We start from the raw sequence: 22,644 nt of genomic DNA on the forward strand, positions 1-22,644 counted from the left end.
TAACAAGCTCCCCATTTTCTGGAATGATACGGTGCTACAACTACCTTCTGTGGGTATTCCATGTACTGGTGTTAATCAGATATCCATAAGCCTGCTGCTTTTAGCAGAAAAGGGCTCTGCGATGCCATGTACTTACCACCACCAACTTATGGAAAGCAAAAAGGAACAATAGACATACCAACGGACAAATAGACAGAGATATAGCCTAAAAACCATTCCTGCCACCAAAGAACTATCCCCAGCCCTCCAAATGAAACACATATAAAATGGTATGATGATACAAATATAAATTTAATTTTCACTATGGAATTAGAGCCATGAAGAATTCAGTGAATATTGGCCTTCTTCATTTCTCACAGTTCTTTTAATTAAGACCAATCATAAATCCTCATAAATAGTCCTGAATAACTCTTGCATAAAGACATCAACTGTAAGCAAACGCACCTGTATTGCACAAGTCATACCTTCTCTTTCACAACCAGTCCCGAGATCTCTGTTTTGCGAAAACAGCAGCAGCCACGTTGGAGCTTGCATTTCCCTAAACAGAAACATGTCCTCAGTAAGTGGAGAATATATCACCTCATTACAAAACCATACCATTCCTGCCAGGCCTGTAAGTCTTTATGAATATAGGGAAATAAATTGGGCAAAAGGAAGAGGATAATCGGTGGGGAGTGAGAACCTTTTCTTAGCAAAATCCCGTATACAGTGGGCTATATTTTAAAAATTACATATCACACTGTGACGTTTTACATGTTACTAGAGTAACCATTTTCACCAGGTCTTCCAGAGGCAGGAAGTTGCCTGGCTCTCTGTCAATTAGATCCTGGGTTTCATATTAATGTGCTAAAGCTGGAATCTTTTAAGCAAATCCACCCAAGGAAATGTGCATTTTAGGACCCTGAGAGAGCTCATTCTCTGAGAATGCACTGAATCCTTGTGGCTATGATGTAAGAACTCTTTCAAGCAGGCTAATGGGTGGCCCAGTTCCCTGTCTTTTCACAGTCCTCTTTAGGAGCAGGGGTTTTTATTTGGGGGGAAGGGGGGGTTGTTTTTTACAGAACTAGCGAATGATTTGTGCTGATCAGCCCAAAGATAAATAATGTCTAAAAGGAGCTGAACTCTATCATGTACCACAGTGTTCACTGCAGCTCTGTTTACAATAGCCAGGACATGGAAGCAACCTAAGTGTCCATCGACAGATGAATGGATAAAGAAGGTGTGGCACATATATACGATGGAATATTACTCAGCCATAAAAAGAAACGAAATTGAGCTATTTGTAGTGAGGTGGATGGACCTAGAGTCTGTCAGACAGAGTGAAGTAAGTCAGAAAGAGAAAAACAAATACTGTTTGCTAACACATATATATGGAATCTAAAAAAAAAAAAAAAAATGGTTTTTTGGTCAGAGGTTCTGCCACAAAGCACCATTAAAAAAAAGTTCCAGAGGGATGGAGAAGCCAAGAGATCACATTCTAGGCTCCTGACTCAGTTCGGGCTATTACGCATCGACACAATCTGAACAGGGGCAAACAAAAGACCAACTTAAGAATTACATACTAAAGTCTTTTTGTGCTTCCTTTATTTATACTTAGACTGACTTCTCAGATAAACAAGTAAAACTTAAATATCCATCCATGTCCCTCGGCTACTCAATCAATCAAACATGAGAAAAATAACATCTATTTTAGAGACCTTCTCTTTTTGGATAATTTTTATTTCCTCAAACCCCTTTCTTGGCTGCTGGAGGTTTTTTTTGTTTGTTCTGTTGTTGTTTTCTGTTTGCTTATTTGTTAATGAGAAGCAAATTTTAGGCCTCTGACGTTTCTTCCTGGAAGATCTTAGCTCCCAGCTAAAGGAATGGTAGCTTCCTCTCTGTGAGCATTTTGGTTCACTGCTTGTCTTATTAGAGTTACTATAGTTACTATATTTGCAGTATTTGCTTAAGAGGTTTGTAAATAATCCAGGGTTGATCTGAAAATCACAAAAGAGGGTTGTTTCTCTCCAGACAAATAAGGAGTGTTGGTAAGGTCTGCACCCAACACCCAACTCAGGCGTATTTGTAGACTCTGCTGCTGCAGGGTGATTCTGAAATCATGACGTATGGCTCTAGATTCAAGACTATACTTAAAAATGTACCAGGCACGGGCTTCCCTGGTGGCGCAGTGGTTGCGCGTCCGCCTGCCGATGCAGGGGAACCGGGTTCGCGCCCCGGTCTGGGAGGATCCCACATGCCGCGGAGCGCCTGGGCCCGTGAGCCATGGCCGCTGGGCCCGTGAGCCATGGCCGCTGAGCCTGCGCGTCCGGAGCCTGTGCTCCGCAACGGAAGAGGCCGCAGCAGAGGGAGGCCCGCATACCACAAAAAAAAAAAAAAAAAAAAATTTACCAGGCACTACCCCCATCCCTCTAATAAGAAAAACTAACTTTGAATAAAAACTGGATTTGAATAAATTCATGACTTAAAATTTGAATATTTTAAATGTTCACTTGTTCACACAGTTTTTTTTCCCCCAAAGTCTATATAAGACAAACGGAAAAAATCCCTGATCTCAGGCTCTGCCTGATTTGAGACTGGAAATAGGCCATTCAGTTTGACATAGGTATTTTCTGTAAGAACAGAGACTACCTTTGAATGACTACCTTGCTCTAAGCCTTCTTTTCAACTGTGAAGTTTCCTTGTAGGATTCTGATCTTACCAGAATAGGAAATGGACTATGAAATCCTTTTTCCCAGATGTATGCCATGACAGTTGTGAAAGAAAGGAAAAAGGTTATATGGACCAATGTACACGGACAGCCAACTCTGTTTCCCTAAATATCACTAAAAGCTTGGAAGGAACCACAAAAAAGCAAGAAGCCAGAAGGTGTTCATAAAAGAATTCTTCATCAGCGGCTGTGCTGATATGCTTTTATTCTACCTTCAGTTATAACAAGGGTGGTGACCTGATTTTCCATTTCATTGTCTATAAGAAGCTGTTTCCCAAGTGTGTTTTTCAGATTCTTTTCCCATATAGGTTATTACAGAACATTGAGTAGAGTTCCCTGTGCTGTACAGTAGATCCTTGTTAATTATCTATTTTATGTATAGTGGTGTGGATATGTTAATCCCAAACTCCTAATTTATCCCCCGCCCCCAACTTGGTAACCGTAACTTTGTTTTCAAAGTCTGTGAGTCTGTTTTGAAAGTAAGTTCATTTGTATCATGTTTTTTAGATTCCACATATCAAAATATCATATGATATTTGTCTTTCTCTATCTGACTTACTTCACTTAGTATGATAATCTCTAGGTCCATCCATGTTGCTGCAGATGGCATTATTTCATTCTTTTCTATGGCTGAGTAATATTCCATTGTGTATATGTACCACATCTTCTTTATCCATTCCTCTGTTGATAGACATTTAGGTTGCTTCCATGTCCTGGCTATTGTAAATGCAGCTGCAATGAACATTGGAGTGCATGTGTCTTTTTGAACTATGGTTTTCTCTGGGTATATGTCTAGGAATGGGATTGCTGGGTCATATGGTAGTTCTATTTTTAGTTTTTTGAGGAACCTCCCTAGTTTTCTCCATAGTGGTTTTACCAATTTACATTCCCACCAACAGTGTAGGGAAGGTTCCCTTTTCTCCACAGCCTTTTAAGCATTTATTGTTTGTAGACATTTTGATGACAGCCATTCTGACTGGTGTGAGGTGATACCTCATTGTAGTTTTGATTTGCATTTCTCTAATAATTAGTGATGTTGAGCATCTTTTCATGTGCTTTTTGGCCATCTGTATGTCTCCCTTGGAGAAATATCTATTTAGATCTTCTGCCCATTTTTTTGATTGGGTTTGTTTTTTTGATATTGAGCTGCATGAGCTGTTTGTATATTTTGGAGGGTAATCCGTTGTCAGTCGCTTTGTTTGCAAATATTTTCTCCCATTCTTTTCGTTTTGTTTATACCAAGTATTTTTTTTGACACTTTATTAAGAGTCAAGGCATGTGATAGACACTTGAGATGTAGAGTTAAATGAGTACTCAAATAATTTATAGTTAAGGAGAATAAGACAGAAAGGAACCTCAAAATACAAGGTAATGAAATCTAGGATAGATATATGAACGAAATCAGAGGAAACACAGAGAATTACAAAACCTACCGAAGAGAGTTAAATAAGGCTGCCCAAAGGAAGTGACATTTTAGTTGCAAGAAGAAAAAAGATAAAACCCAAAAGTACACCTCAGAATTCAAAAAGTGTGGTTCTCTACCGCCATTTAATGTAGGGGAAAGTACCCCAACGTATTTCTCTAGCTCCCAAGAATGTTACTGTGTTATTGACAAACATGAGGGGTTGTAATTTCCTCATGACAGTTGTGTTCTTTAAAAAATTGTGTGAAGGCAGTTTCAAATATGGTCGCAAAAGACTAAAGATTGTTACAAGCTTCAAAAATCAGTATGTGGGCTTCCCTGGTGGTGCAGTGGTTAAGAATCTGCCTGCCAATGCAGGGGACACATGTTCGAGCCCTGGCCCGGGAAGATCCCACATGCCACGGAGCAACTAAGCCCGTGAACCACAGCTACTGAGCCTGCGCTCTAGAGCCCGCGAGCCACAACTACTGAGCCCGTGTGCCACAACTACTGAAGCCTGAGCTCCTAGAGCCCATGCTCCACAACAAGAGAAGCCACCACAATGAGAAGCCTGCACGCCACAACGAAGAGTAGCCCCCACTCGCCGCAACTAGAGAAAGCCCGCGCACAGCAACGAAGACCCAGTGCAGCCAAAAATAAATAAATAAATAAATTTATTTTAAAAAAAAGTCAGTATGTAATTCAATTCAGAACTGAAAGATTCACTGATAGCAAACCCATTCTACAGCCCCAAATAAATGAGGTATTACTTTGTTACTGTTTTTTTTTCTCCATAATATTACCAGGGTTTTAATGATAAAGCTGAAAAATTATGATACATCTGTTACTCCCAATAATGCACTTGAACATTTTGCAAAAAATTTTTTTTAACCGGGTAGGTACTCAATCTGGCTCCTTTGGAAATATGGGAATTTACAGTTTGTGTGTCTTATAGGGAAACAGGGATTAGACAAGCCTCCCACAAGTTGACAAAAATGAATTTATTCATTTTTAAATTTTATTTTAAAATGTCTATAGCCAGCTAAGTATTTATTGGCTCTCAGTGGTTTATAAATTTAAGTGGCAAGAACAGTCTGTCAGAGCTTCAGGGCTCATTTAATTTGAGGCTTGGCAATCCTCCTCCACTTCTTTGTCCTCTTCAAAATTCACAATACCAAAAATAATGGATCAACAGTCTGGTTTTTAAAAATGTACACACACAGGTAAAGAGAGAGACACACACACAAAGACAGAAATACAGAGAAAGAACAGGTGGGAGTGGGGGAAGGGAGAGAAGAGGCAAGAAGCTGTGTATTGAGCTTTTAGCTATGGTACGTGGTGAAAGGGGGAGTACCATTGTAGAAGAAATCTTTAAATTTTCTCCCTTTTAAACATTTTGCAGACATGTTCTGTAATTTTCTTCCCTCTCTTCCACCCCCAACTCCAAATACTTAGACTAAGTTTTTTTAGTTTTGTTTTGAATGTATGAGATTTAGAATTATTTGATCATATAGCACAAATATTGAAGTGATTCAAAGAAGAAATGAAAAAAAAATGTAGTGGACCAAATAATAGCAGTTACTTACTCCAAGGCCTTAAAAAATAGAATAATGGTGGAGCAGTGGCCCTGTTGGTCAAGAGCCTGTGCTTTGAAGGTATCCTGCTCTGGCTTTGAATTTGGTACCCATGCCTATCTGCTTTGTGAACTTGGGCAAGTGTCTTAAGCTCTTCTAGCCCCAGTGCCTAGAATGGAGGAAAAGCTCAGTGAATACTATTTCAACACATGTTAGCTATTGGGAGGACAGGCAAGCAGCTCTCTCTCTCACAGGGACACGAGAACTCAGATGGGATGGGAGTTCCCAGAGTTTAATATTTCTTTAACCCCTAAAAAGTTTCCATCAAATCATGGTGACCAACAATTATTTCTCAATTAAAGACAAAAGGAAAAAATTATTGAGTACTTCCATCTACTATTAACTGCATTTTATATAAGAGAAAGGATATAAGAAGACATAGTATAGAATAAAAGACAGTCTTATAATCGAATACAAGACAATCTCGTTTAACTGTATTAACATGTCATTGTATTGCCTTCATTTTCTCATTTTGCCAAAAATGCTAGTGACTACCTTATAACACTTCTCTTCACACATTTAATAGTGCCTGCTGAGAAAAAAAAAAAAAGATCTGAAAGCCACAGGCTAGGGCTTAATGAGGCCCACTTGACCCTAAGATTGTCCTGTTTGAAATCCCAAAACTATTACATCTTGCCCATCTTCCGAGACCAGTCAATACATATATATGTCCCTTTTCTTCCTCTTCCTCCTATATTCCAACATGCCATTATTATTCTCTCTTTTTTTTTCTTGTTAGTATCAGTACTAGAGTTTGAATTTATCTCTGTATTTCCCTTTTCTACCTTATCCCCCACCTTTCCCCGGGTGCCTTTCACCATGGTTCTATTTGTAAATATAAGGAGAAGCAAAGAGGCAAAGGAAAAGTGATACTTCCGTATTTGAGGTATTGCCACCTTTCCCTTTGCCTTGTTTATCAAAAGCTCTTATTTTGCACAAGTAATAGAAATTACAGCTTAAATATATTAAACCCATGAGTCTGTATTCATCTCCTCTGTACATTATGATTGTACCATTAGAGACCAGAGAATGATAGATGGCAGATAACATCACAGGGAAAGCTGAGGTTAGGACATAGGGGAAGTCCCATTCAGACAGGAAGAGGAAGTAGAGATCTCCTCTGTTCTGGTCTCTGGTGAATTGTGGGAAGAAGAAGACAGGAAATGTAGGAAAAGCAGGTTGTGAAATATATGTCCTGATGACCTTTCTTCTCTGGGTCATGGAGGGAAGAAACCAATTAAGTAGATTTTTTTTTTTTAGAGTGGTGGGGTTTTTTTGTTTGTTTCTTATTTTTTAATTTATTTTTATTTTTTGGCTGTGTTGGGTCTTTGTTTCTGTGCAAGGGCTTTCTCTAGTTGCGGCGAGTGGGGGCCGCTCTTCATCGCGGTGCGCGGGCCTCTCACTGTTGCGGCCTCTCTTGTTGTGGAGCACAGGCTCCAGACGCACAGGCTCAGTAGTTGTGGCTCACGGGCCCAGTTGCTCCGCAGCATATGGGATCCTCCCAGACCAGGGCCGGAACCCGTGTTCCCTGCATCGGCAGGCGGACTCTCAACCACTGCGCCACCAGGGAAGCCCAAGTAGATTTTAAGAAAAGGCAAAAGCAAAGGGTCATTATACATTTTCGTTTGGGATTCTAGGAGGAAGCCAACTTGTAGGGTGGTTTCACAACCCCCTGGAAAGAGAGGAAAAGAGGACCTGGGTCAACACTCTGGAATCTCCGTTAATTCCAGGCGTGGGGGAGGAGGGAAGGCAGTTCGTAGAAGTGTCCATGTGGTGTGTTGTGGAATGCACATGGATAACTGATGGTGCAGGCTGGCTGGTCCTGGCGAGCGTCCCTGCAGTGGGGCTGAGGGCTCCAAAGAAGACAATCCAGTTTGGTGCAGTGGGAGACCTGCGCAGGTCTCAGGGTCTCCCAACACCATTCGGTCCCGACTCAGTGGATACTGCTGGAGCCCAGAGAGAGTTTATTCAATGAGGACTTGGGCATGGGGGTCTAGCCTTGATGCAGATCAAAATAACATCTCCTGGAATCTAATCTTGCTCTGTTCCTGTCACCACGTGGTCACATAAGCCGCCTCCTGCCATATCCATAATGATATCTGAAAGAGGGAGAGGAAAATTTAGACTAATTATTTATCCTAATGGGAAAGTCGAAACTTTTCAATTACCGAGAGGATGCCAGAATAGATTTTTTTCCCAACAATCCATAAGGATAAGTTTGAGAGAAAAATTAAGTCAGGTAAAAACAATAAAGAAATGCCATTTGTTTTCGTGGGTGAGCATGGTTTGTACATTGGCCAGCTTGCAATACAGTGTATCATTCCAGTGACAAGGTATCTTACATGACTTTGCCAAGCTTCCAATTCTGTGAGTCTTGCCCTCTGTCTTTTTTTTTTTTTTTTTTTTGTGGTATGCGGGCCTCTCACTGTTGTGGCCTCTCCCGTTGCGGAGCACAGGCTCCGGACGCGCAGGCTCAGCGGCCATGGCTCACGGGCCCAGCCGCTCCGCGGCATGTGGGATCCTCCCAGACCGGGGCGCGAACCCAGTTCCCCTGCATCGGCAGGCAGACGCGCAACCACTGCGCCACCAGGGAAGCCCCTTGCCCTCTGTCTTGCAGGGACCACGGGGTATGAGCAAAAGGAAAAGTTGCTTTCAGAATCCATCATCACATGCCTGCGATTAGTGTTCATTTCTCTGCAAGTTTTGAGTGAGCATTGATTGGAATTGTACTCCAGATCTGATGCTCTCAACATACTCCCCAAAAGTGGTCCTGGATTTTTAATCTTTTTAAACCAATAAGATATTGGGGGGAATGCCTTAATAACCAAAACATTTCACAAGCCTCTCTCTCAAAATCATTACTGGACTATCTACGAAAGCTAGAGCCATCAGCCTTGTTCAGTGAGGCACCTTATGGTCCATTTATGGCCAGCCCATTTTTGTCTGAATTTGAGAGAGGCCCATTTTTGTCTGAATTTGAGAGAGGCAACTCGACACGTTGTTAACATTATCTAAGACAAGTGGCTTTTATTTAAAAATTAAAATTATATCCTTTCGATTAATTGTTTAACTTAAGGGTTTAAAATGTGGAAAAAAAAATCATTCAGCAGGTAAAACCATAACTGGCAGGGGTGTTTAAAACTGCACTTTTATCCGTGTTGTCAGGGAAGGAAGGACATCATGAAATAAGTGCTAACCTTCCAGCCGTTTAGAGCAGAATGGGCATGTGTGTATATCTGCCAAAATTCCAGAGTTGGGGCTCCCTTCTGCCTGAACACAGAGCATCCTGACTTTATTATTGTTTCTATCTTGATTAAAATGTCAGCAGCGACCATGTATTATGTAAAATGTGTGGGGTAGATTGTTCTATTATTCTTGAAAAACACACAATTGCTTTAGAATCTCTCCTTTCCCCCCCGCAGTAGGATTGCCCTGCTCGATGGATAGACAGAAAATCTTGTTTAATTACACCCTTCATGATGCTGGCTTGAAGCCAGCCTTATTTTATTCCAATTATAACCTTTTCAAAACAAAGAGTAATGGGAGTTTATAGGAACAAGCTGACAGTTTTTACCTGAAATAAGTTGAGAACTAGAAGTAAATTTTTAAAAAATTAAAAAGCCAGCCAGAGGATTCTTAGTCCAGAATTTTCCATGGTTTGTTAAAACATACAGTTGACCATTGAACAACGCAGGGGTTACTCTGCGTATAACTTATATTTGGTCCTCCGCATCTGCAGATTCAACCAACTAGAGACCGTGTAGTGCTGTAGTATTTACTATTGAAAAATATCCATGTATAAGTGGACCTGTACAGTTCAAACTTGTGTTGTTCAAGAACCAACTATAATATAAATGAAAGTAAGACCATCTCAGAAAGAACTAAATAAATTTGCCTGACTTCTGGCCTTGAATTATGTGCCAAGTTGTGGTAAAGGTCACTCCTTTGTTTGCTATCCTTCAGTGGCTCCCACTGACTTGAAGATAAACAAAAACACTCACGTACCACCTTAAAGTGGTTGATCTGGCCCTGCATGATGGGCCCAGCCTCTCATCTCCCATTACCCTTTCCCCTCCTTCCAACCTTTTGTTATTTTTGTTTCTCCCTCTGCCAAGACTTTCACTGCCACAGGCAAATAAGAATGGTGTAATGAAAATAGTGTCTCTGGTTTCCCATGAGGACATGAGAAGCTTCCAGTCCCAGACCCACTAATCTGTGACGCCAGGCAGACGCCACTGGAATGGGACCTGTTTGTACTAACAAAGCAACAAAAGTTGAAACAGCAAAGGCCCCTTATGGACCAGGACCCCTTATGACAAACCCCCCTGAGAACCGGTGTTGTCGAACACAAGTTTGTGTGCCCAACGCACAGTGAGGCCAAACAAACTGAAATGTCAGAGTTTGGAGCAGAGATATGTTTAGTGCAGGGCCAAGGAAGGAAAATGGGTGGCTTGTGCTCAAAAACCCTGAATTCCTTGATGGTTTTAGGGGAGAAGTTTTTAATAGGCAAAATTTGGGGTGCAGGCTGCAGGGTGTGGGACTTTCTTCTGATTGGTTGGTAGTGAGCTAACAGTGCGGTGCTCCAGGAATCTTGTGCTCAGCTCTACCTGGGTGGGGAAACTTAGTTCCTGCAGAGGAACTCAAAGATACTATTAGGTATATTCCTTCAGGAGGAACCGGGACCTTTCCCCATCGCTGCACTAGTGTTGGGGGGAGTGGTGTGCCCACAGGTTCCTGCTCGGTTTCAGTAGCAAAGTTGAACCAAGAGAATGCTGCTTCTTGGATTCACAGTCTATTTGGCTGTCCTCCAGAGGCATACCTGGACATGCATCCTCTGGCTGGTGAAGACCAGGGGGAATATTCTCACTGGTCACAAAGCCAGGCTCTCAGGACATAGAACAAGATGAAAGGAAAATCTCCTCATACCTGTGGTTCTCCTCCTTGTGACAAGTGGCACAAAAGACAGAGACAAGAGAAAAAAAAATGACCACCTCTGGGAGGAAAAGGACCAGTAGAAAACAAGAGTTCTCATAGTAAATCTTTACCAAAGTTGCTACACCCAAGGAACTTATTCACACATATATTTTCTCCTGCTAATCTAAACTTGAAAAGGGACAAGAAATTTTTATCTTCCTCTCTCAACCTACAGAGTACTACAGAGCGAAATCCAGGAGAGCTGACTTTGGTAAAAATTCTTAGCTTTCTGTCACTTCTGCCAGTTTTCCAGGATCTCATCTGCAGGCTCCAGAACAAGTGTGGTATCTCAGAAAGTTCTATCTGGGTTGCCAAAACTGTGGGAAAGGAAAAATAATTTTTCCTCTATCTTTCTAGGTTCTTGGCTGAGACACCCCTGTAATAAAAGATTAATACAGAAAAAAACGTTCAATGACGTGTATACGTTCTGTATACATGGGAGATACCCAGGAAGACTGAGTAACTCCCTGAAATGGCCCAAGCCAACACCTTAAATATCACCTCTAGCGAAAAACAAAAGATTTGAGGGAGGGGTGCGGGGGAAGAGGCCAGTTATGGGATGTTATCAGGAAAAGCACAGTAAGCAAAGGTAAAGTTATTATGCAGATTTAAGTCATTGCCTTCTGCATTGATGAGAGTTTCTAGAAATTTAGTCCTCCTTCTCTACCTGGTACAGAGAGGGAAACCCATTACAAATGGAGATTTTCCTTATAAATGTAAATGTCTCTTACAAAAGAGTAACATCTGCTTGTTTTTCAGAGCTTCTCCCATGTCTGCTATTTCTTAAAAATAATCAGCCTAAAATAATCCTTCTGCCAAAGAGGCATATTTTGGGATGGTATATTCTGCTCCCATTCACTCCTTTTCTTTGTCTTTATCTTTGTGGGTGTGGGTCTTTCTTGATCCATTTACTGTAGTTGGGTTAGCATTTCAGGAAGAAGCAGAGGTAGACATATGTGTTGAGTTCACTGTTTAATCAGAAGCCTCCTCAATTTGCAGGCTACAGCCATTCTATTCTCCCTTGGTTTCCTCTACAGTGCCATAGAGGCTTGACTTAGAGCCTTGCTAGTCCCTTTTCTTGAAACATTCTTCTCTACTCTTTCTGAATCATCCTATCCATCTTTTAACTCTCAGTTTAAAGTTCACTTCCTAAGGAAATCCTTTTTGGCACGCCCCAGGATCATACAGGTCTCCCTGTTAGCCCCGATACATAGCCCCTGCACATCTTCATTTTTGGATGCACTGGCTCAGATGTCTTCCACATTTGCCATTGCCCACAGAGGGGTTTAGGTTAGGTGAATCATCACAAATTCATTCCCTCCAGAAGTGTGTGCTCAGCCAGCAAAACGATGAGTAACTGACTCTTTGACATTTGTTTGTAAAGGAGAGCCATTAAAGTCTCCTGGAGTCTCTAATTTTGGCCATATGCTTATTTATCCCCTTTCTTTCTTTCTTCTATTCATCCTCAGTCATTTCCAAAAGAGAATAATCTCTTCTTCTTTCTTTTACAAGCAGTTTCAAAACTTTAGATTTCTTTTTTGCCCAAGCGTTCTGCTATAGTCACACTCCAGTAGAACTTTGCTTTAACGTGAAGCCTCTGACCTACAATACCTATTCATTTTCTCAACCATGGTTATCATAATTCATAGAGGAATCAAGTCCTCTTTCACCCAGTTCTACATTTCATCATTGCTTCCTATTCACAAAGGAAGATTAGTTTCCAGGTCTTTGGATTTTTTTCAGAAATGCAACCTGACTCATTAATGATAATTTTCCTTGCCTGGCATCTGAGTTCAGGCACACTCACTCTGGAATAACAAAGCACAGACGAATTTGAAATCCTTTGGCAATCCAAGCACATACCCCTAACCTTGAATAAAAAATAGATGCTAATAAATGCAGGGTCTTAAAAATGTGAATTATAGTCATTTCACACTTCATGGCAGCTTCATGCTGAAGAAATAGCTTAAAACTTAATTACGCTGCTTGTCCCTTCATTAAGTGCAGATGACATTCCTTGGATAAATTTTTGCAGTGACATCTGAGGAAGGGAGTTGAGAAACTCATTAGTTATTCATGATGGAGAATATTGACTGTGTACTGATTAAAGGAAAGTGTTGACACCCTTTTTAACATGATGCATCTGTCTGTTCATTTATGGTTCTCTCTGTGGTCCCCATGGAAAGCTCTTTGGGAAATGAGGAAAATGCCCTTCAGCATTTGAATGCAGTTGTATATAAAATGTGCATGATGAGTGAGATTAAAATGGAGAGCAGGAGGCCCTGGGCTTCTGATTACCCGCCTCTGCAAATGACTGGGCTGCTCTGTGAGGACCATTTGGGAGAAGCACAACCACAATGGATTGAATACATCCTACTCTTGGCGCCTGAGGAGCTATTATGCTACATTCAGTATTTCAGTGGCTCATTCTAAAGCTAGAAGTCAGTTCTCAGTGAATGATGCATGGAGGGTTTTGCTTCCTGTCACATAATAATCCCATAGCTCGAGCCAGGCAGTGACTAAGTTAAGTGAACCGGTGAAGGCACAAGCCCCCTCTCTTTGTGTGAGGGGCGATATTCTTACAGAAAGAGAATTTTGCTCTTTACTCTAATGACCCAGAATGGCTAAGAAGTGAGGGCAGCAGAACCAAAAGTAAGATAGTGCAACATAAAGAAGTGTTTTTGAATTGTCTGAATTACCTCCCTTGATAGCCGTGAACTTCTTGTCACTGAGAGACTCAAGGTAAGGGGAACTGTCCAATCAGGACTGCTATAGAGGTGTGTCAGGCATCAGAAGGAGGGAAGGTTTTAACTAAACCACCTTTCAGATCTGCTCTAATAGGAAGATACTAAGATCCGGGCTTCTAAGTGCTGTTCACGGATATGATTTTACCAGGGACCTCTCATTAAGTTGAAATTTCTCGAAAAGTTCTATTCATTGAGTAGTTGAAGGTTAGAATCTGTGACCAGTATTGATGGATTCCTTTTCACTTTTCCTTGCATTGTGGGTGTTTGCAGAACAATTCAGATTCTTTCCATGCTTTGTAAATTTCAAAGTACTTTCACAAATACCCTCTCCAAAACTCCCTTAAGTGGGATGAGAGGGATGGACTTCATTCCTGCTGTACAGACAGGGAGACTGAAGGGTTAAAATGTAACACTTGGGGCGTCCCTGGTGACGCAGTGGTTGAGACCCCGCCTGCCGATGCAGGGGGACACGGATTCGTGCCCCGGTCAGGGAAGATCCCACATGCCGCACAGCGGCTGGGCCCGTGAGCCATGGCCGCTGAGCCTGCGCGTCCGGAGCCTGTGCTTCGCAACGGGAGAGGCCACAACAGTGAGAGGCCCGCGTACCGCAAAACAAACAAACAAACAAAAAAATGTAACACTTGGCTGTTTGGCATAATGAAAAGATCCTGTCCTTTCTCAGGGCTCAGTCAGGTTTTGAGGTTTAGCAGAGTCTCTGACACTGGTGGCAGCACTGAGTCAAGGTTAGGAGCAGAACTTTCAAGTCAGACCGCCAGACCCTGGATCCTGGTTTTGCCACCTGCCAGCGTGTGCCTCTGGGCAAGCTTTTAAAACCTCTCTCTGTTGCCGTTTCCTCATTTATGAACAGGCGGATAAAAACAGCACCAACTGAGAAGGACTTGTGAGCACTGAATGGCATGACGTATATGAACTACTTCCCACATCATGTAGAACCTAGGACTTAAATGTTAGCTCTGGGGCCTCTGTTGTTGAAGCAGCTAATTATTACTCATTCTTGATTATGGCCAAGGAGTCTGTCCAATGATAGGGTGGTTTTGCTATATCATATGCCTCACAGATAATGGTCAGAAGGTTAATAGCCTATTTTTGTACCAATCAATACAGTCAAGACAACAGTGAAACAAGTATGAATTGATGAAATTGGCCAATATTAAAAGTGAACTCTAACCCTGCTTTTGAAATTTTCTTATCGCAAAGGCATTTGCAGTCTATATTCAGCCATGAGAGAGGCAAACTTTGTCCTTAGGAAAAGAAAACTGAGACTTAAGCATTACACAGACAAGATGAAGTGGAAAGCATTATGGTTATGGATGAAAAGATTAGTGTTTTAAAAACACATACAAAGAGCTTTGGATCTTTTTCTGAATTTAATTGCAGTGTGGTGAGTGACAGTTGTGAAAATGCTGTTTAAAAGGGAATATAGGGGCTTCCCTGGTGGCGCAGTGGTTGAGAGCCCGCCTGCCGATGCAGGAGACACGGGTTCATGCCCCGGTCCGGGAAGATCCCACATGCCGCAGAGCGGCTGGGCCCGTGAGCCATGGCCGCTGAGCCTGTGCCTCCGGAGCCTGTGCTCCGCAACGGGAGAGGCCACAGCAGTGAGAGGCCCGCGTACCGCAAAGAAAAAAAAAAGAGGAAATAATAACATTTAAGTATCAAAATATTTTTAAAATCCACTAATTCTAACTGTAGTGACCAAATAGTCTCTCCCTCCTGGTTCCTTTGGCCATTCGTAGGAGGATGAGAGTGGCTTAGACCAGCTTCCCTGGAAGACCTGACCAAGCAGAAAATCCCAGAAACAAGAAGCCTCATCTGGGGACCTTTCATCCCATTTGCCAGCTGCCACCAGGAATCAATGGCTCTTTCGTAATCCTAGCAAGAAAATGAAATCACAATTAAACTCTTATGAGATTTTGGGTTTTTTCTTTTCTAATTTTCTTATTGACTCTTGCCCCTTTTTATATATGTATGTGTGTGTGTGTGTATATATATATCCTTAAAGTTTTTGATCCTTCATTGCAGTATACCATTAAGTTATGTTGTTTTCTTCCCCCTGAAGGCCACAACAAGTGCTTATTTTTCATGTGGGTTGGATGGATTTTTATCTCATAACCACAGGCTGCTGCTAGTGAACCTTTGCTTCCTGTCTGCAGCATATTGCTGGGCAAGATTTACCTGTAAAGATATAGTGGCTGCTGTGGCTTTTCTAGTAGAATAGAATTAATTCTCTTTGGTAGTAACAGTTAATTAGACACCCCTATGACCATGAAAAGCAACCCCCAGGAGGATTTTCCAACGGGCTGGTGTCACTTGACAAGACTCTCTGAATGAGGTCTAGTGGATGAATAGCACACAGGTCAAAATGCTGATTAGATCACCCTCCTCTTCCTGGTACAGGGAGGGATGACCCTTACAAATGGGGATTTCCTTTATAAATCTAAATGTCTGTTACAAAAGGATAACTGCTACTTGGTTTTCAGAGCTTTTCCTGTGTGCTATTTCTTAAAAATAATCCTTAGGCCAGAGAGGCATATTTTGTGATGGTATGTTCTGTCCCCCTTCAGTAGCAGGACGAGCCCCAAAATTCAGCTTTCTGGCCACTGCCTTACTGATATTTTGCCACAAGGGAAATGTCTGTTATTACAAACACAACCATAGTATGAGAAAATGCACGAAAACAGATGAATAAAATTTACTTTTCAGTCACAGCCTGCTAACCTTTGGGCCTAATCTCAGAATGGAGATTTGCTAGAGCCAACCAGAAAGCATGAAACACTGCTCTCTCTGGCCTTGTGCATCATTTGTTCACCTGTTTGCTGTTTATCTCCCTTACTGGGTTGGAAACGCTAAGCCAGTGAGTCTCATATTAGAACCACTCAAGTTTAAAAATAATTCTGATTCCTAGTCCCTCTTCCAGAACAATTCAATTAGAATTAGAGGTGCAGCCCAGATGTTGGTATTGTTTACAGTGTAACCGAACTCAGGTTCGGCCACTTGCAGCTCAACAGCCAGTAAATCGAAGGGCAAGCTTTGGCAGAGAAGAAAGGTACTTTATTCAGAAAAGCCAGCAATCTGAAGAGATGGTGGACTGAATGTCCAGAGACCAACTCCGAAGATTCTGCTCAGCCATGACAATCTTTAAAGAGGAAAGGAGAAATCATCTCAGTTCATCATTAAGGCAGGAGGTCAGATGCTTCGTCATTTTTCCATTGCGTGCAGACCTGCTGATTTCCCCCCATCTTCCTTGGGATGCTGTCTTGCCCACGTGGTCCACCTGCAATTGGATGTTCTCTTGCTCGCTTGCTCCGCCTGCAGATTTACTAAGGGGAAGCTAGGGGTAGAGAGTCAGTCATTGTTTAACTACTTAATTCTTCATTCGTACTCTTTCTAATCCAGGAAAGGAATCAACAGGTTAGGTAAGGTGTTGCATATACTTAGTAAATCAGAAATCCGGAGCTAAGTTAACTGTTGCCTAATGATCTCATCTTTATGATTAAGGTCTAAAGAAAACAGGGATGATTAAAAAGGAAGGAGGCAAAGGACCTGCTTACAAGAACATGCCTGGTGATTCCAGGGTGTAGCAACAGTTAAAAATTGGGTTCGAAGAGGATGGGTACCATGTCACACACCCTCATGGCCATATACACACCGAGTATTGTGAACTCTGAAACGGTGCCTTGCACATCAGTGGATACTCAGTAAAAGTTGAATAAGTGGGTGTCTGGAGAGATGGAAGGATGGGTGGGTTGAGTAAGCGAATGAATGAAAAGAAGAAATCAGTGATTATAAGTTACTGGAGTTAAGTTCTTAAGATAATTATTATTAGTCACTGTTTACAGTTGACCTTATAATAGTTGAGATTCTACGTACCACCATGCCAGAAAAGATCATTAGAGGTTTTAGATAAGTATATAAAAAAGTAAACAGCAAACTGCAGGGTACACACATCATCTAGAAGTGGAATTTACTCTGCCTGCCTTAATGGGGCATTCATCTCCCATCTTGGCACACGCCCATCTCTACAGAACAGGCAGCCGCTACATCAAAGGTAAAGGTTCATTATTATTTCCTCAGTGAATCATGTTTGTCTGAAGGGAGCAGAGATAACAAAGAGGAAATTATAGTTTGTGTGGAGTGATATGATTGCTTGTAAACCTAGCAATGAAAGAGAAGTGTATGCGAGCAATTGAGAATTCTGTCTCTGTCCTCCAAATGCAGAAAATGGGCAGAGTGAGCACAGATTTTTAGATTTTTTTTTTTTTTTTTTTTTTGTGGTATGCGGGCCTCCCTCTGCTGTGGCCTCTCCCGTTGCAGAGCACAGGCTCCGGACGCGCAGGCTCAGCGGCCATGGCTCACCGGCCCAGCCGCTCCGCGGCATGTGGGATCCTCCCGGACCGGGGCGCGAACCCGGTTCCCCTGCATCGGCAGGCGGACGCGCAACCACTGCGCCACCAGGGAAGCCCGTATGCCCTATTCACGTTTTAATTGGAGGTGGGAGAAAGACACTTCAGTCTCTTCCACACCTGGGCCTGTCCTCCAAATGCAGAAAATGGGCAGAGTGAGCAGTTTATGCCCTATTCACGTTTTAATTGGAGGTGGGAGAAAGACACTTCAGTGTCTTCCACACCTGCGCAACTGACAATTTCCTCGTTACGGCGTTGATTACACCCCTGGATAATTCTGTGGATGCCAGTGCAACGCTGCACACATCGATGTTTATTCCAGCTCTTATTCGTGTAAAAGCACAAGCGAGTCTGTGTTTATACTAAGGAACAGTGGAAAGACCAGTGGAGAAAGTAGCATTTGTATAGATTTCTGTTGATGGACCTAGTACTGCTTTGTCCCTATGTTACTTAGATGCCAGCTGAGATTATTCTGTCCCCTAATATCTACCTAATAGTGATTGATGCAAAACTCTTTTTGCCAGGTTGAGCAAAACATAATGTCCTTCCTACAGACCACCTTCTAGTTCCGTGATCACCTCTGACTTTGGCTTTTTATTCTGTGAATGTGTTTGGTTTAAGACTAACAACCACCACTGGACTGTATACTCCTTTTGTGCAAATTAGAAAGAGACACCCCTTCCTTGGGTCACTTCCATCTATCAGAAAATTGTCATAATATAGTGATTTTTTAAGAACAAGACACTTACGGCATGTACTAGAAAATTATAAGTGCACAAATTAATGATACCTAGGATGTGAATCACCCCTACACACACACACATACACACGTGCATGACCTAGATAACGATGTATGAGTCCCTGAAAGAGCGTCTTGCCTTTCTGCTCAGGCTGTCTGTGTATAGCACATTAGATGGAACTTGGATCACAGTATTTTTTTTTAATTTAATTTTCACCAAAAAGACTTACTCACGCAAAGCTCTGGTGTATACGGAAGATTTTATGAAAGTTTTGAGGGAGGGAAACAAGCTAAAATTCAATTATAGCTTGAATATATTGTCATATATATTGTAATATAGTTACAAATGCATTTCATCCCGGATTTTCTTACTTTACTCTTAGCATCCTCATTTTGCAAATGAGAAAATGGAAACTCTGAGAGCTTAAGTCCTTGGTAACAAGGAGCAGAGCTAGGAGGACCTGACTCTAATGTCAAGATTCCAATGGTCTTGATACCAGGCTGGCACGTGAGTGAGTAGAAAGTACAGACGAAACGCTGTAGGAGATAGTCTAGTACTAACAACTGCCCAGACCTGGGAATTAGGAGACTTCGTTTGCAGGGCTGAGCACTCCACTTAGCTCTGTGCCTTTAGGCAGGTCACTCTTTCTCTACAAGAATATTTATAAGAAGAGGCTTGTAAATATTCTTGTTCCGCAAATTCCCTAGGCCACATTGCCTGGTCCTCTGTCTGGTGCGTTGTCTATCTGGCACCTGTCCCAAGATATTAGTTACCGAAAATCAAATATGAACCATGTTGCTCACTTATTTGAGGATATCTAATTTTAAAAAGGGAAAGGATAATGTAGAATGTCAGTTGAATAAAAAAAAATAGATGTAGTGCCATGGCTATAATGGCATAAAGACATGAGTAGTAAGTTTGTAGATCCCTTGTTATTGAGAAATAAAATGCTATGTTTTCTCATAGGATGTGAAAAGCATCTGAATATTTCTCAAATAAAATTATAGAAGACATATGTAGAAAACTACATGTTGAATAGCTTCTACTGTGGGCAAGTAGCAGGAAAGGGATTCTTTAGAAAATACTCATGCTAGAACAGTAAAAAACAAACAAAAAAAATTGTTGACTTTTGCTTTACCCCTGTCCTCCCAAATCAGACTGCATAAGTACAAAAATCTTTTCAGCTCCTGCCAAAAAAGCAGTATCTTCAGGCTATACAATAGCTGATTTACAGTTGAACACGGTGACCAGGTTAAAGAAAAAGAATGCAGTATGGGTAAAAGACATTAAAGCACTAGCAAGAAAATTAATTGGAAATGTAGGGAGAAACCAGCATGTCCACCTGTGAAGAGAGACAGAGGACATCATTTGATCAGCAGTGTCTGGGTTCTCTGTGGCTTTGAGGTATTAGGGGTCAAGGACTGGGGGAAGCTTAGTTTAACACTTGAGAGCACTTAATAATGACTTTGGGTGCAGAATCAGCGCCGAGGGTCTCCAAAGCATCGACACAGGATGTGTCCATGAGCACAGTGGATTGACGGATGATTAACAAAGGTGATGCCAGTGTTTCCCTTCCCCATGTGCCATTTACATGGGAAGCTTAACTTGGAATCCCCAAGAAGGCAAAACTATTAAAACAGTTGATGCATTTCAGTGCAGAAGGGAGGCGCCAAAAACTGTGATAAAAGAAGGGAAAGCCATGTTTCTCTAAGAGCAGTAAGTGGGGGTATCTGAGTGAGTGACAGCCAAGCAAAAGTTTTAAAGGGACTAATGCCCAATTTATCAAGATGTGTAGTTCTACCAAGGGAACCACACTGAATCATGGGAAATATCTGAAGGTAGGACTGTTCATTCTGTAAGACTGTAATGAGTTGATAAGCTCTTTGAGCTAGTGAAACAGATACAGACCTTTCCATCAAAGACTTCATAGATTCTCTCCCTTTTGCCTAATTAAATTCTGTATGGAGCTTAAGCATCACTTCCGCAGGCTCCATCTCGTGCCCTGAGCTCTTACAGCCCCACATTTCTCCTCCATAGCATTCACTTCCATGTCCTATTGCACATTCACTTGTAGGTGTGTTTTATTCATGTTTGCATTCCTGATTAGCCACAAGCACTGTGAAGGCAGAATGATTTTCTCTCTTTTTTTATCCCTAGTGTCTAACACGGTGCCTAACACACAGTAGTTATTCAATAAATACTAGTGGAATGAGAGATAAACAGATGAGATTAAATCAGAGCCAACTAGGATGGTTAACTCTGAGAGGAGATGGGTATCCTGCAGACACAATTATATTTTGCTGGTGAGAGCACCACTGTCACCTTCATTGTGCCTGGCATAGTTCTAAATGTCTCTACTCAACTCCAAAACCCTACTCCCTGGGAATTTAATTAACAAGCCCACAAAGTCAGCACTTGGTAATCATCTAAGCACCTACACAGGACCCCGAGCTTTGGACTCACGTAGACCTGAGTTGAGACTCTGGCTCTGCCACTTACTAGTCATGTGATCGGCAGCAAATCACCTACCCTCTTGGATGCTCACTTGCCTTATCTGTAAAAGAAAAATCAGAATACATTCATTTCGTAAGGCTTTCTGTGAAGTTTGGTAAGCAAACCAAAGTGCAGGCACATAGAGACATTTAATTATTCTCATTCAAGGAAAACTTCGGAGAGTTTAAGATGGAGTCAGCAACACGGCACAGAAAGAAGAGACCAAACAGTAAAAATGACAGTGCAGTGAATTGTAACTCCTTTGTTTAGTAGTTAACTGTGTCCTGCACAAACGTGTAAGATTCATAACCCAGGGATAAACTTTGTTTTGTTTGCTACCATGTGCACAGGGCTTGGCACACAGTAGGTCATTAATAAATATTGGATGGATGCATAAGTAAATTCCCAGGTAAGACATTATGACTTGCCAAACTATGTTCTGGTTAAAGTACTTAATGATCTACACGAGAGTACTAGTTAAAATACCAGTTAGAGCACTTCATAGGCTACACTAGAGTTCAGACCATCAAGGTTTGGTTAGCACAAGAAAGGGCGATGGCATTCTAGGTAAAAAGGGTAGGGGAGACGATGAAGTGCAAATGCTGTGATAAGAAAGAAAGCCTAATACTGTGGACTTCCATGGCATCATGGCCATAGGTACTTTTTTTTTTTAATTAGTTTTTTTTTAATTTTTTAATTTTGTTTTTTTTTATACAACAGGTTCTTATTAGTCATCAATTTTATACACATCAGGTACTTTTTTTTTTAATTAGTTTTTTTTTAATTTTTTAATTTTGTTTTTTTTTATACAACAGGTTCTTATTAGTCATCAATTTTATACACATCAGTGTATACATTTCAATCCCAATCGCCCAATTCATCACACCACCATCCCCCGCCCCACGCCTTTCCCCTCTTGGTGTCCATACGTTTGTTCTCTACATCTTTTTCTCAACTTCTGTCCTGCAAACCAGTTCATCTGTACCCTTTTTCTGGGTTCCACATACATGTGTTAATATACGTTATTTGTTTTTCTCTTTCTGACTTACTTCACTCTGTATGATAGTCTCTAGGTCCATCCACATCTCAACAAATGACCCAATTTCGTTCCTTTTTATGGCTGAGTAATATTCCATTCTATATATGTACCACAACTTCTTTATCCATTCGTCTGTCGATGGGCATTTAGGTTGTCTCCATGACCTGGCTATTGTAAATAGTGCTGCAGTGAACATTGGGGTGCATGTGTCTTTTTGAATAATGGTTTTCTCTGGGTATATGCCCAGTACTGAGATTGCTGGACCATATGGTAATGCTATTTTTAGTTTTTTAAGGAACCTCCCTAATGTTCTCCATAGTGGCTGTATCAATTTACATTCCCACCAACAGGGCAAGAGGGTTCCCTTTTCTCCACACCCTCTCCAGCATTTGTTGTTTGTAGATTTTCTGATGATGCCCATTCTAACTGGTGTGAGGGGATACCCCATTGTAGTTTTGATTTGCATTTCTCTAATAATTAGTGATGT

The 22,644-nt window shown here is 41.5% G+C and overlaps 1 protein-coding gene across 1 annotated transcript in view; it reads left to right on the top strand.

Annotated features, from left to right (window-relative positions):
• The window catches only part of SGCD (sarcoglycan delta), a 422,824-nt gene that overhangs the window by 313,566 nt on the left and 86,614 nt on the right, over nt 1–22,644 (top strand). The window lies entirely within an intron of this gene.

Source organism: Physeter macrocephalus, chromosome 8 (assembly GCF_002837175.3).
Source record: "Physeter macrocephalus isolate SW-GA chromosome 8, ASM283717v5, whole genome shotgun sequence".
NCBI lineage: Eukaryota > Metazoa > Chordata > Mammalia > Artiodactyla > Physeteridae > Physeter > Physeter macrocephalus.